Here is a 15494-nt window from a genome sequence, read left to right as displayed (position 1 = left end):
CTGGACAGGTGAACAGACACGAATTTCTTCTATCCACCACATATCTCAGCTCGTTTTTGTTTGTTAACTCTTTTTTTCTCTGAAACCATTTATTTTTCAGAATTGTTATTTATGTGACCATTTAAAAAAATATGAAAAATTTACGGTTTCAGCAGGAAAAAAAAAAAAGACTAACAATAATTATGACAAATATTACATTATGACTTTCTAAGATTATGGCAGTCGAAAGGATCCCGGGTAGAAGGAGGTGGTGAATGCGATTGCGACCGTCCAACCGCGACAATACAGCCACAAGGTAATCGTAAAACATAACCAATTTGTTAAACAAGAGTCCAAAATTGGTCACACATTTAATTTTTCACTTCACTCAAAATGTTAATCATGCAATATTCGAAAACCACCCCGGGCTTTATCTATTTTAATTAACAGTATGTATTCATAAGTAAATAAATACTGTTTATCGGTCGGTGGGGTCGGCACGTTCGCAATTACCTTGCATTAATAAATAAATTGGTTAAACGGCCAACAATCAACTGCAGATTAGAATTTAAAGCTGTTTTATATTTATTTTTATTTTTAATATGCTGCCGTGATTCTTAAAAAGGCAGTTATCTGACAATTGACCAATTTCGAGTTATATATTGTGCCGTGATCAGCAAAAAAAGACGCGTTGACCTATTTTACCCGTTTTTCTCTATCAGGTTTAGTTTTTAAGATAAGTTTTCAATAAAAAGCAGTCAAGTGCATTCTTACCAGTGCCAAATTCATTAAAACGCAGTCATCTAGCATTAATCCTTAAAAAAGCAGTTAAAGTCCTTTGACTGCGTAATATTTGGGAATATTTTAGGCAAACACTTATTTAAAAGGCAGTTATGTACCAAACTGCCTATTGCTAATTATAGTTCATAGAATTTACTTTACAATAATTCATTAAAAAGCCGCTTTTGAGGAAAAAATCCTTAAAAGGCAGTCATGTGACATTGGCTGCCTTCTTAATAATTATTTGGTTGATATTACTTACTCCATACTTCGAAGAAAGAAGATAACGTCGCTAAAAAAATTATAAGTTACAATTTTTGGGATCCATCGGATACTAAAACGCAGTTTTCTCGCAATAATTCATTTAAAGGCAGCAATGTTTTGTCACGCACCTATATTTTTTTGGGTGGATTTAAAGTTTGTTAGGTAGGCCAGTGCGCCGCCAGACGCGAGTGGCAGCGGACGTTCGAGGCTAGGGCATGGATACCGAAGTATTACCGAAAAACCGGGATACCGGACATTTTTTCCCCTTTTTTAATACCGGTATTAAATATCTACAAAACCAGTTTTTCGGTATTTTGACTTTGTGTTTAAAATAGTAATAGTCGACTTTAATTTCAAACAAGCAAGCACTTTTAATAACTTTTGTCTTCGGACTTATGGCTTTTGAAGTTACTTACCTCTTAATCTACTTTCAAATTTAAAATTTACCTTGCACAAGTTTGCTTTGTTTATTTGTAGTGTAAGCTTTCTCGAAGTTGGACCTACCTAACTGGACCGTTTGTCCCAGGTATACATAGTCGTCAACAACTTCGAGCGCAGAGCCCCCGACTATTGCGGGAGTTGGGACAACATGGACATTAGTTAGACATGACTTTCGTCTTGCCCGTGTTCATTTTTAGGCCAACTCGGTCGGAAACTGCTGAGGTTTGCGAGCATAGCACTGAGGTCCTCCATGGTCTCAGCCATGGGGCATGACTACAATATCGTCGGCGAATCGAAGGCGAGTGACGTACCCGCCATTAATGTTGATGCCTCGTCCTTTCCAGCCCAGAACCTTAAAAGCATCCTCCAACCAGTCAATCAATCTTCCAATCCAATCAATCAATCAAGTCGTCCAATCAGTCTTTGTTTTGAAGAATAAAGATTATATCTATCTATCTATCTATCTCCAATGCAGCGGTGAACAGTTTCGGAGAGATCACATCTCCTTGTCTGACTCCCCGCTGCAGAGGAATAGGCTTCGTGCTCTGGTCATTTAGTCGGACGGACATAGTGGCGTTTTTGTACAGACACTTCAACACTTCGAAATACCGGTAGTCAAGTTGGCACCGCTGGAGAGCCTGCAGCACAGCCCAAGTCTCGATCGAATCGAAGGCTTTCTCGTGGTTCACAAATGCAAGGCAAAGGGGGAGGTTATACTCTTCGGTCTTCTGTATAACCCGCCGCAACGTACATGTGGTCTACGATACAACAGCCGTTTCGGAAGCCGGCTTGTTAGGGAGGCTGGAAATCGTGAAACCTGCTTGCGAGACGATTTGTGATGACCCTGGAAAACAGCTTGTAAACATGGCTCAGAAGTGAGATGGGTCTATAATTCTTCAGCAAGGTGTTATCACCTTTTTTGAAGATGAGCACCACCACTGTCTTCTGTTCCATGCTTTCGGCGTTCTCCCTTGGTGGAGGACGGAACTAAACGGCGTCTGACGGTCCTTAAGGACTGGTTTACCACACGCCTTCTGGAGTTCGGCTATAATTTCATCGTCACTCGGGGCTTTGTCATTCTTAAGCTGTTTGAGGGCCATACTAATCTCGTACAGGCTGACGTCCGGGATGTCTTCGTGATAGTGTCGGGTTAATCTAGCGCTCGGGTCTTTAGCTAGATTTTCGACGGGTGTTCGGGTTGTCGTGTCGCTATCCATAAATCTTCTCGACTTCCCCCAACAGCTCAGGTTTGGATGAAATGATTCTGCCGTCGTCGGTCTTCAACTTCATTATCATCAATATAACTATATTTTGTACCCGTTATCACAATAAATATATTATGATTATGATTAACCGGCTTTGACTACCAGACAGATCTCTGGTAAACACTTTAGAGCCTCTGTTACGCTTAATAGCCTCTTCAATGCTTTTGGTATTAAATCGGCGTACATCGCGCTTCAGAGACTTTGAGATCTGCCTGCCTATTGAACTGCCGATAGCGACAAGCGTCACCTCACCAGAGGACTGTAGCAGCATCTCACGCCTCACCTCCATGAGCCTAAGGCCAGAGCGCGAGAGCATATTGGTTATAGTACGACGGGTTTTGAAGAAAATAGACCCGACCGTATGGACAGCTTCCACAAACCCGTCGTTGTAATCGTCCACGTCGCTACACAGGCATTCGAAACGGTTTTGAAGTTTGAGCTGAAAGCTCTCGGGGTTTTGGAGCTGAGCAGGTTCCGGGCGGAGCGTAGATTTCATCAGTAGAGACCTTTCAAGCTTGAACTGGATATTTAATGAGCCTCGTACAGGCAAAAGATATTATGCGAAAATTTGGTTGGGAACTATTAATCGGCGAAACAATTTTCACCGAAAAATTAGAGAATCCCATATTAGTAGGTATTAGTTAACAATTAACAACTTCAGTTTTTTATTTTAATACTTGCTCATTAAAAGGGAAGTTTATTAAATCTTGCTTTTCAACAATATCAAAAATATTATATTATTATTTATCATATTATAATATTGCTCTTTCAATATTGGTTATATTTCAACAAAACAACAGACTTATACAGAAAGAAAGAAAAATAAGGGGAAAATACGGAAAATACCGAAATACCGGGATACCGGAATAATACCGGTATCGCCATCAAACCCAATACCGCATAGCCCTAGCCATTATGTTACAATATTTTTATATTTTGTAATATGCCATTTTAATAATTGCCTGTTAATTATGAGTATTTTCTTTAATTTCAGTTCACTTGAATGTTGGCTATCCAAGTTTAAGAAAAAATATTTTAAAGAATAAATTCCTTAAAAAGCAGTTTATTGCATTTGAGCATTTAAGGCTGCTTTGTAGTGAATTACTCAGTTAATATAATTTATCTACTGTTTGCTTTAAAAAGTAGTTTGGTGTTATAATTTATTTAAAGGCAGTTACAGGACTTTCACTTCTTTGTAAATAATTACACTAAAAGGATTTATTGTCAAGAAACTTTACAAAAAGGCGGCTAACTACAAACACTGCCTTTTAAAGAATTACGATTATGCAATTGAAATGCCTTTTAATTTTCAATTATTAATTGTTAGTAATAATTCACTAAAAGGCAGCTTCGGGACTTTAGCTGCCTTTTTGTGAATTATAATAGATTTTAAATAAAATCTCATAATGCATACCACAACTATTTCTTGATACAATTTAAATAAATAGGTAAAAATATAATAAATAACAATGAAATAAGATAGAACAGGCCCGTTTTTACTACTTAAAATCGCCATTGCGTCACATTTTCTTACATAGCCTGATTAAAGTAAAAAAAAAACAATTGAAGACTGCTTTCGCCTTTTTCTCAAAAGTAAGTTTTGTCAGAAGACTGCCTTTTTAAAAATGAGGGCAGTATAGAGAGTGTATGATCGAAAAACTTGTAGATTATACAACTACAAATAATAAAAAAATAGTTTCTGGCACTCACCGGCCGCTGCCGCAGCACGCTGCTTACGAATTGTTTATAATTGATTTGATTCCTTAGTTTGATGTTGAGTATACTCCTTTCAATAATATGCTGGTAGGTCTCTAGTTTTCGTATGATTTTCGTATTTCGTAGGGAGATAGGGAGGACAACATCAAAAGACTTTGTCCCACCCAGGGGTAAATATTCGAGCGTTTTGACCGGTCGGTTAAACGTCATTACCATCCCAAGTTTATTAGCACAACGGAAGGACAAATCGCAAGAATTTTGAGCACTATATTAAGCATCGGTATTGTCTTTAGTTTTCATAAAAATTTAACCTTGATCATCATCTGTTATAATAATTTATTGAATCAGGCGTTACTTTGCGGAGGTCCCATATCAATGAACTAAAATAATTTCCTTGCTCACCCGCGACCTTACGATAGCTAAGCTTATGCAAAATATGCGTGTTCATGCAGTTCCTCCACCTCCACACTGTAAGAACACACACAAATCACACAAACCCATCTATCACCACCACCACACTACACTGACGCGTTTTCGAACTCAACCAGAGCTCATCTTCAGAGTGACACAACCGTACACCATGCTACCAGTTGTTAGACAAGTTCATTGTTATAATAATATTTTTCAAACGGTAATGACGAAAAAAAAACGCCGTAAAAACGCTGAATATTTACGAGATAACCAACTTATTTAAGTTAACTACTTAACTAGGTGTAACGTTTCTTCTTTCTTCACCTTGTTCATCGTACATAATCTAATATGACCACCTTTGGTAGGGGCCAATTATTTCCTAACCATAATTAGGTCGCTCGGCTCGCGCGTTGTGGTCACGCCAAGCTCGTTGTCGTAAGTATCAAATTTTTAGGATACCTAAATTGACAGTAAAAGTGACTAATTACATTAGCGAAATCTTTTTGATGTTTAACATTATGTGGAAAATGAAGGATGAATGCTTTCTACTTAGTCGTATGCGTTATTCCTATTACTATTAGCTTTGTGTGCTCAAGTGTTTCCCTGCAATAGAGGAAATATAGTAACGATCGACATCGCTTCAAAGGTTATGTCAAACTTCGCCTGCATGCAACGTAAGTTACAGCCGTTATAAATGCAATTTAGCATTAAACGTCCAAACTAGCATGAGTTCGATCGCTTTGGTTCAACTTCAAGTTTTGGCCTTCCTTGCATGGAGTTGAATCATCATCATCATCACCATCATGTCAGCCGAAAGACGTCCACTGCTGGACATTAGGCCTCCCCCAATGCTCTCCACTCAGACCGGTCTTGTGCTTTCCGCATCCACCGCGACCCGCGATCTTAAGACGACGAATTGGGCATTTTGGTGAAAAACATCTAGTTTTATCTCAGCAATTACAAAACATATCAAAGTGATATTTGAAAACCTGATTCTTCATTTCAATGACTTTGTTTTCCAAGTTGCCGAAACACGATTCGTAAAATTTTATAGCACAGAAAAAAATATCAAAGATACCTCTTGTAAGACAGGGATTTGCTTGTTACAGGCAACCCAGATCAAATTAAGATTCCAAATTTTCATATTAAATTATTTTTAACCCATACTTCAACATTCAAGTTGGATTTTATTTTATTAAATTGTAATTTGTAGTTGAAACGACAAAAACCGTTTTGTCGCTTACGACATTTTAATATAAGCTAGCGCGCGCTCGTATTTTGTATGAAACCCTATGAAACCAGTCCCCTCTCAGCGCATGCCTCAGACCGCCGCCGGCGTTGTCAGCGACGGACCTATGCTAGTCGAACTGCCACTCGCCATCGATCGCATATAAAATAATACCGAGCAATAAATGGGAAAAAAATGTCGGATCTTCAAAAAGGAAAAAGAAAGGTTGTTTAATTCATGAATGTATGGTTATGATTAAGAAAAGGTGAGTAATCATTATATTTCTACAGTTCACTGGCACAAAACGTAAACAAATCGCCATGACAACGTCAGTTCTTAGTTTGTCGCCATGACGGTTCATGACATATCACATACTAACAAAATAATGTGATATTTACATCGAAAGTAACTAGAGCTATATTTCCAAAAATTTTATTGATATAATGTGATATTTTGGTATCTTACGGACATTTAAAAGGCATTCGATTACGGTTTGTGCTAGTGCTGCATTCTGACGGCAGAACATTGCAGTAATATTCCCTATCTGCTTCTAGTTTTATACGAGTATAATAGGTAGGTAATACCTAAGTACTTACCTACTTTTTAGATAGGTAAGTAGGTAGGTAGGTAAGGTAATTAATAGTTAAAAATATTCTAAAGTATGTGTGTGAACCAATAGTGAACTGCAAGTACCTAAGTACGCGAAAACATTAACTTCTAAACTTTAGAAATCTAAAGGTACTGTAGAAAATCGATTTTATTCCTTTAATTATTGCAATTCAGTGTTTGTACAAAAAGCCATTGACTATACTTACAAAACTATTCACATTTCAATAAGCAGTAACACAAATAATAAAAATACATTATTATCTTTCAGGAAGCAATCATTAGAACAAAGTTCTGAGAATAAAGTCATGGAGCCGTCTTCGAATTTAGGTGGAAATAAAACAATGTCAATCGATTTTATGCAAGGGTATGTAGTGGTATGTATCCATATTAATTTTAAAGATCTACTTACTTTGAATATCAACTCTTGATTGAAGTTAATATCGCTTCATTTTAATTTCGTTTCTTTAGAAAACGAGAAAATTCGCCAATGTATGCAGTTACAAAATGTATTAATCACGTAAGATTTTAGTACCTACCTGGGCGTTTTCACAAAAAAGTGTATTAATTCTTTTTTTTCAATTTTGGAATAAATATAGTTTTTCCTACTCAGAATCAAAAGCACAATCGATTCCGATGGTTTAAAAAAAAGTCCCTATCAAAAATGACAGTTTTGTAACGTTTTTTTTTTCATACACTCGGTATGGGCGTCACAAAACTGACTCATAAAGTTTATATGAAAAAATTAAATACATTTTGAAAGAAAAGGTACACTTTTTTTTAAAACGCCTACCTACCTACATAGTAATTATAGTATAATTAATAACAAATTCAAGTTTATAAATAAGAAAATTTATTTAAGGACTGCAGATAAGAATAATAAGGACCTTCTTGAAGAAACTATGTAGGTCTACAGCTACAGTAAGTATTTCTTTTATTGCCAATTTTTACGTGAGCAGAATAAAGATCATATTTTTTGGTTTGAAACTTGTAAAAATGTTTTTTTTTTCTATTATAGATAGAAATATAATGTGAGAAAAATAACTCATCTCTCAACATAGTATTAGAATGCATCTGAAGTATCAGTAAGTTTTGTATTAACTTAAAGCCAGTAAACGAATGTACTTATACTTTGGTGTACAATAAAGTCGGAGTATTGTATTGTTTTGTACTTAGGTTCTAAAAAGGTTAATTTTAAAGATATGACAGCTTTTTTCTACTTTGCCTTTTTTTACTGTGATTTCACTGTATAGTCAGCACCCAAAGTAGCGGATCATTTTTTACTTTGTCGTATTAGGATATTGCCAAATTTGTATGGTGTAAGTACGTTGTTGTATAACGACAAAGTTTAAAAATACGCAGCTACTTTTGATGCTGACCGTACTGATCTGTGGTGTTACGAATATTTGTATTGTACTAAAAATAACACAGTTGAACCTTAAATAAAAAGTTGACCCTTACAATATCTAGAGTAAAATAAACGTTTGTTTCAGATTGAGACCGAAAATCAAGATTTGGGGCACCGAATAATTGATTTTAATCATTTTATAATGGAACTTGTAAAACTTTCTCAGCATAAGTGTTCGTTTGATTGCAGATTAGCTATAATGAAATTAGTTTCTGAAAATCAAGTACGAGTAGGCTTGCAATCTGAGTTTTCGGTGTGTAGCTAACGTTGACAACTCAAATTATGTTATGTCAGTTTCCGAATAATAACGGTGTTAAATTTGGGTAATTCTGGGAAAATACAAACAAACATAGATGCACGGAAAAACCAGAAAAAGAGACCAGCGCTTTCCTGATTTTTCTGATCTATGTTTCAGTTTGTATTTTCGATGTGGATTTTACGGGATGATCGTAAAAGTAAACAAAATTTGGAGTTGAAATAAAAAAAATACAAAAAGACTCCAAAAACCAATCTTAATTCTGGGAAGAATAAAATACAGATTAATTGTTTGGTGCCGACCGTTGCCGGCGGTGATGGCGGAAAAAAGGCCTTTATTTCTAAGAGTTATCTCCTTATATACTAGTTTAACAACGCCCTCTTCGGGCTGTTTATAGAACTTATTGGTTAAATACAGCCATTGGCAGATCTTGTAGATCTAAATGAATAAATTTAACAAACGGCTATAAATGATTGTGTTGTCTTTTAATAATGTTTGTGTAAATAATATTTTTTTAATATAAATAAGTAAAATGTAAAATATAAATACCTATGTAAATTAGTAAATAACTGTGTTAAGTGTAAATAAGTAAAATATTAATATTAAAAAAGATAAATATAAAAAATTACCTGTAAAACCGTATGTTTGTATTATTTACTTTTTGCTCTGCAGTACTTGCCTACATTTACGGCCCGAGATTTCTTATGTCTAATGGATCTCAACCTACTTACTATCAAATGGACAATATATGGTGGCAGGCGAAATCTATAAATTTAATTTTTAATACAAGCTCTTGTCGACTGTGCTTTTTGTGGATTGTACTTGCACTGTCATCCACCCCACATAAGTACCTATGCCAAATTTCACGTCAATCAGACCACTAGAAGTGAGTCAAAATTCACTTGAAAGATTTTACAAACAACAACACAACAACAACAACACACAATACAAATATTGCAAGTTAATAAAATTTTGTAAAATAGTTCCATAAGAATAAAAAATTGAACCGACTACAAAAAACCATGAAAATAATTTTCTACCATTCAGAAATCGGTGCCTCAGCACGAGCCAGCAGGAGTGGACCTATATAGTCGTCTACCTCACCTACATACTATACGCGTATATTGGGCTTCAATTACTCCTGCTGGCTCGTGCTGAGGCACCGACTTCAGAATGGTAGAAAATTATTTTCATGGTTTTTTTGTAGTCAGTTCAATTTTTCGTTATATTTTTTTTTCACGCCTTTCAGTGTAAAAGATCTAAGATACAATAGTTTAATGTCAACTGCTCGTCACCTTTTACAAAAAATTGCTTTTTCCGATGCAGAGACTTTCATTATTGAGGAGTCCTGGTGCATCGTCACCCGTTCCATTTTACCATATGCATTACGATTAACTTAAATTGCTTAGCAACTGTGTTAAAGTCATTGAAATTCAACCCGTGAGGTACTTGTTATCGAGTAGTAGTAGCTCGGTTGGTCAAATGTGGTCTTCATCATCAGTTCCACTTCACGAAATGAAGATTTTCAAGAGCAAATGCACAAGTTACTACTAAAGATATCGAAATTACCATAGGTGTCCCTACAATATTTGAAGACTTCCCTCGATTTCCTTAGGATCCGATCATCAGATCCTGATTTGGTGCATATGGGACCTAATTGAAAGCATTACTAGACGAAGACACAACCGAATTGATAACCTCCTCCTTTTTTTGAAGTCAGTTAAAAATACTCGTGATTTCATTACCTACTGCTATTTGCAAAAAAACTAAAAAAAAGTTGTAAGGGCAACTCTAAGACGTCTCTGTCTGTTTTAGCGCGCTGTCTAGGCGCTGTCAGTGTAACATACGGTCGACTGTGACACGCAAGCCGCGTAAAAAGTAGAGGGGTGTGAGCGGGTTGCGGGGTACAAACGCTCTGTTTTCGATTAATTGTTTAGCGATGCGTCACCTTAACCAAGTCGTCGCTCCATCTCATGGAGTTGAATAGTTAGCAATAAATACTGATGTGATGTGTATTGTGTGTATGTAAAGTGAGATGTGTAACGTTTTTGTGTGTCCAGTTATTTATTATGTATCTGTCAATTACGTAAGTATTTTGTATATTTAATTAGTAATAGAGACGAGTTGGTGTATACTGTAACTGAAAATCTTTATTATAAATAAATAATATTCAGCGACATAATTGGTTAGTTTCCTTAAAACAACCTTATTAGTCTGTCAGTTCGATTATCAAAAAATATTGGATACGTATTTTTCCTTTTGTTAATGAAAACCCGCGACTTTTTCACTTCAAAGTTCTCAAAAACGGCTGAACCGATTTTGATGAAACATGTCTTAGATCCATTGCTAGAAAACCTGCTTTCAAATAGAAAAAACCGAATTCAAATCTGTCCACCGGTTTAAGAGCTACGATGCCACAGACAAAGTCACAGACACACATATGCGGTAAAACTTATAAAACCCCTCTTTTTACGTCGGGAGTTAAAAAAATAGTGAAGATTAGCCAGTTAAAGTTCCGCACGACGTCTCGACGTGCCAAAAAGTGTTACGCTAAGCATTAATCTTTAAGCTGTCATTTAATGCTGTATCGCATACATTGAAAATTACCTACATTAAATGTGCATAAAAAATACAGTAGACATGTTTAAAAAAGTTGTACAACAAAAGTAGCTTATTTATGCGAGTAGAATCGAACCTTGAATTTGGTCAGAGACATCCTGTACATCCTTAATGTCAAAGATTGCCCGCCGATTTGGCCGACTAGTCCTTCTAGTACACAATAGAATAATTTCGCGTTTTAGGGTCACTTATCGGTAAAAAAAACCCCTGATTTTTTATGATTCCGCAGTCCTACAAAGAAGCCTTACAGTTTCACCGTTTTTGCTCCGTTCGTCCGTCTGTGGCTTAGCTTAGAGATAATTATACTTCGTTTTTTTTAGCATTGGAAAAAGGGTAAACCATCTTGACGAGTCTTTTTATTGAAAAACGTTTTTAAAAAACAGTAACTATCACTTATGATACCAAAAGCATGTAAATGATATGTCCTTTCTAATTTGTTGCATATTTGCTGTTACTTATTTTTCAAAAGTGTTTTTCAATCAAAAGACACGTCAAGATCGCTTACCTTCTTTCTAATGTTAAAAAAAAACGAATTATGGTGCTAGAAAGGTGTAATTTTGCTTGAGTACACAGCATGTATTTTTACTAGTCCTTCTAGTCTAGTATCTATTTTTTTATTCGACTGGATGGCAAACGAGCAAGTGGGTCTCCTGATGGTAAGAGATCACCACCACCCATAAACATCTGCAACACCAGGGGTATTGCAGATGCGTTGCCAACCTAGAGGCCTAAGATGGGCCTATCTAGTACACAATAGGGTCATTTCGCGTAAATACAAAGTCGATTGTCGACCAGCCTTCAGTAAAATGAAATAGTAATCACAAAGGGCCGACTATGAAATTAGGCGGAAAATTGCCGTAAGCACGACCGGCCGCTAGATAATTACAAGCACGTTCGCCTACATTATGGTGATTTTCCACCGGCGAGGCGAGAAGAGACGAGGCGAGACGAGAATTGAAATTTGTATGCATTAACGCGCGGGCCGCCGCGGGCGCTGCCATAAAATTTCAATTCTCGTCTTGCCTCGTCTCGTCTCGCCTCGCCGGTAGAAAACAACCTTTAGTAGTATTGAAGCTATCCAAAGTTGCCGTATCTGAGCAAAATGTAGCGAAAATCGTAAGTATATGGAAATGGTTTTTGAAATTTGAAAACTGTGTTGGTTTCGCTCTATTTTTACCCGACTGCACGAAGGAGGTTTATTTGTTGTTTTTATTACAATGTATGATGACCTGATAGTCCCAAACAAAGATCAGCGCCGTTTGGCAATTTGCTGATTTGAAACAATTTCGTGATACTTATGCGATTTTTTTTATTCTTATTTTGTGTCCCACATTGTCACAAAATGTTTTTCTTTCGTTATTTCAATAATAGTGAGTTACATTTAGTTATTTATATAGAGTTGGCATTATTTTCGGTTATACCGTAGGATAAGCCGGAAACCCTTATTTCCGCGTATTTTTTAGATAGGCAGCACATGAATACGCTACGAAGTGTAATTTTAATAAAACAAAAATAGTTTAGCTTTGAGAAGTAGGTAAATAAATGTGGATATCGTACCTCAACCAAAAGTGTTGATTTTGGAACCTGTAACAAAAAAGAAAGTAAAATTAAACAAAGATAGTAATTATTTACTTATTCTGTAAGTACCTACTTAACACACATAAAACCTATGCAAATTTTCAGTTTGTAGGACCAAAGTTTGTGTTGAGGGTTGATGATTTAGTCTTCTCTCTCTCTCTCTGTGAACTATCTCTGTGTCTCTGTGGTCGCAACCATATAAAATATAATTATTATGAAACTGCTCTGATGCGTCATGACACAACACGACAGATAAATTTGAATGCGACTTAAGACACCTATGTAAGTATGAGTACGTATGTGCGGTAGTAATACCTAGAGAGCATCATCCAATTGACGGGGCATTACAAAAACTTACTATCCCAAAATTTTTGCAATAACACTCATCACTAACTTCCGCACTGCACACATGGATATCAGCCAAAAAACTAAAACTTTCCATCTTTGCCCACCCCAATATCTGCCATACACATTATTTGTTTTTGCCAGCTACTAGTCAGATAGGCAGCAAATGGCCCAGAAGAACTCCAGCTCATACACATCATTGCCCGCGTGGGGACCGTCCTAAATCATAACTTCGCGGCTTTTAAATCAATGTTGCCATAAGTTCTATTGGTTTCATCATCATCATCCCAGCCTATATACGTCCCACTGCTGGGCACAAGCCTCCTCTCAGAATTTGAGGGCTTGGGCCATAGTTCCCACGCGGGCCCAGTGCGGTTTAGGAATTTCACTCACACCATTGAATTGCTTCGCAGGTTTGTGCAGGTTTCCTCACGATGTTTTCCTTCACCGCAAAGCTCGTGGTAAATTTCAAATGTAATTCCACACATGAATTTCGAAAAACTCAGAGGTGCGAGCCGGGGTTTGAACCCACGACCCTCTGCTTTTTATGTTTTTCAGTCCTACAAAGAACCAACCCTTATAGTTTCGCTTTCTTAGTCCATTCGTTTGTCCGTGGTTTAGTTTAGAGACTATTAGTGCTACTTAGAAGGGCGTGTATTTTTTTATACAAAACACAAATAGAAATGTGACCTCCGTTTTAGTGCATTGTTTTATTATTTATCCCTAAAAACGACCTTTAGTGTGATGTCAGGTGAGTAATTTATTCCAATTCCTCAGAAAACCGTGATGGACTTGTGGATTGAAATCCGAGCTCGCACCTCAAAGTTTTTCGAAATTCGTGAGTGAAATTACATTTGAAAATGACCACGAGCTTTACGTTAAAGAAAAACATCGTGAGGAAACCTTTATACACCGGCGAAGAACTTTAATGGTGCGAATGGAACTACGGCCCAAGCCCTCTCATTCTGAGAACAGGCATGTGCCCAGCAGTGGGACGTATTATAGGCTATAGGTACGTTACTTATGTTTTTAACCGACTCAATCATTCAAAGTGCCCAGGGCAATTACCACATTCGTTTAAATTCAAAATTCTTTTACATTTTCGTGTGGATCAGAACGGTTCTCGTGGAACAGCTCCCTTGGGGGCCGTAACGTGTCGCCAACGTTAATCGTGGTGGTTAAAGGTTAAAAAATGAATACGAATTAAGTATTTAAGTGAAGGTATGGCTCATTAAACATGGGCAAACAAATGAGAGAAAGAAGACGCCTAAAACAGAACGATGCGGGCAAAATTCTATGGCAATAGAAAGAAGACTCCTAAAACAGAACGATGCGGGCAAAATTCTATGGCAATAGAAATTTGCTGGCAGTACAGTAGATACTATCGCACTGCCGTCGACAAAGAAATGAACTATAGACTATTTTGAACTATAATTATTAAGTGAACTAAAAGAATTCCCTTGCTCACCCGCGACCTTACGATAGCTAAGCTTATGCAAAATATGCGTGTTCATGCAGTTCCTCCACCTCCACACTGTAAGCATGGTGTACGGTTGTGTCACTCTGATGATGAGTTCTGGTTGAGTTCGAAACGCGTCAGTGTAGTGTGGTGGTGGTGATAGATGGGTTTGTGTGATTTGTGTGTGTTCTTACAGTGTGGAGGTGGAGGAACTGCATGAACACGCATATTTTGCATAATTAGCTATCGTAAGGTCGCGGGTGAGCAAGGAAATTATTTTAGTTCATTGATATGGACCTCCGCAAAGTAACGCCTGATTCAATAAATTATATATTAAGTATAGAAGATCCACGATCCATCGATATGTACCTTCGTTTTTCAAAATATCTTCATTATACCACGATGTTTTTTGCAGTCTGTATCCTGCTGGCTAAATCGTTAAAAATATATACATAGAACCACAATGCTACATCTCTGAACATTACCCAACCGCGTTTTACCCTGAACTGTCTTTACAGCAAGTCATTAACCTTTTTATAGGTAAAAAAATCCACCATCGAAATAAAGGACTTCCCATCTTTATAGGCCCTTAGGTCTCGGGTTCATATTGTTATAAGGGCGTATAAAGTTAGAACTCTGGAATTTTATGTTTAACGCACGAATTCATTAGGTATTTGGGTGAAGTGAGATGTAAAGGACTTTTATTATCTGAGAGTATTAAACAAGTTTTCATACGAAACGTAATTCTGGCACCTAGTCATTACTCGACTACGGCAAAGCCAACTAAACTAATGATTTTAGCAGTCTATGTATGTGTTTTTATTTATGTATGTTTTATTATTTTTGGAATAGCGGAGACGAATTAAAGATTCAGAGCCCGTACTTTTGGTGCCGATGACATCAATTTGACCGCACGCTGCATATAGGATCATTCATATGTAATTAATCATTTGGCGACCTACCAAATAATCAGTACAGGACGTCTAAGTAATTTTCAGGAATTCCCACGGGAATTTTGCAAAATTCAAGTGCTGTAGGTATCTAATGACTTACGCGTGACTTACATGTATCTACACTTAGGGGCTGTTTCACCGTCCATTGATTAGTGTTAACAGGCGGTTAGGTGTGATGCCGTCTCT

General features: G+C 36.8%; 1 protein-coding gene and 1 long non-coding RNA gene across 3 annotated transcripts in view; one reads left to right on the top strand and one right to left on the bottom strand.

Moving 5' to 3' along the window:
* LOC141444061 (sex peptide receptor-like) overlaps positions 1–15494 on the bottom strand; it is a 310529-nt gene that overhangs the window by 265705 nt on the left and 29330 nt on the right. Inside the window, exon 2 of the mRNA XM_074109496.1 lies at positions 12531–12557. The gene's annotated coding sequence lies outside the window, so the exon portion shown is untranslated. The remainder of the gene's footprint in view (positions 1–12530; positions 12558–15494) is intronic.
* LOC141444120 (uncharacterized) lies at positions 6017–8551 on the top strand. 2 transcript variants are annotated; one of them, XR_012453135.1, is made up of 4 exons: positions 6017–6349; positions 6962–7067; positions 7553–7611; positions 8184–8551. It is a non-coding gene; the product is annotated as an uncharacterized lncRNA (long non-coding RNA). The 2 variants fall into 2 exon arrangements; XR_012453134.1 differs by lacking the exon at positions 6017–6349 and having other exon boundaries at positions 6665–7067.

Source organism: Choristoneura fumiferana, chromosome 29 (genome assembly GCF_025370935.1).
Source record: "Choristoneura fumiferana chromosome 29, NRCan_CFum_1, whole genome shotgun sequence".
Taxonomy (NCBI): Eukaryota; Metazoa; Arthropoda; class Insecta; order Lepidoptera; family Tortricidae; genus Choristoneura; species Choristoneura fumiferana.
This window is presented reverse-complemented; position numbering and strand designations above follow the sequence as displayed.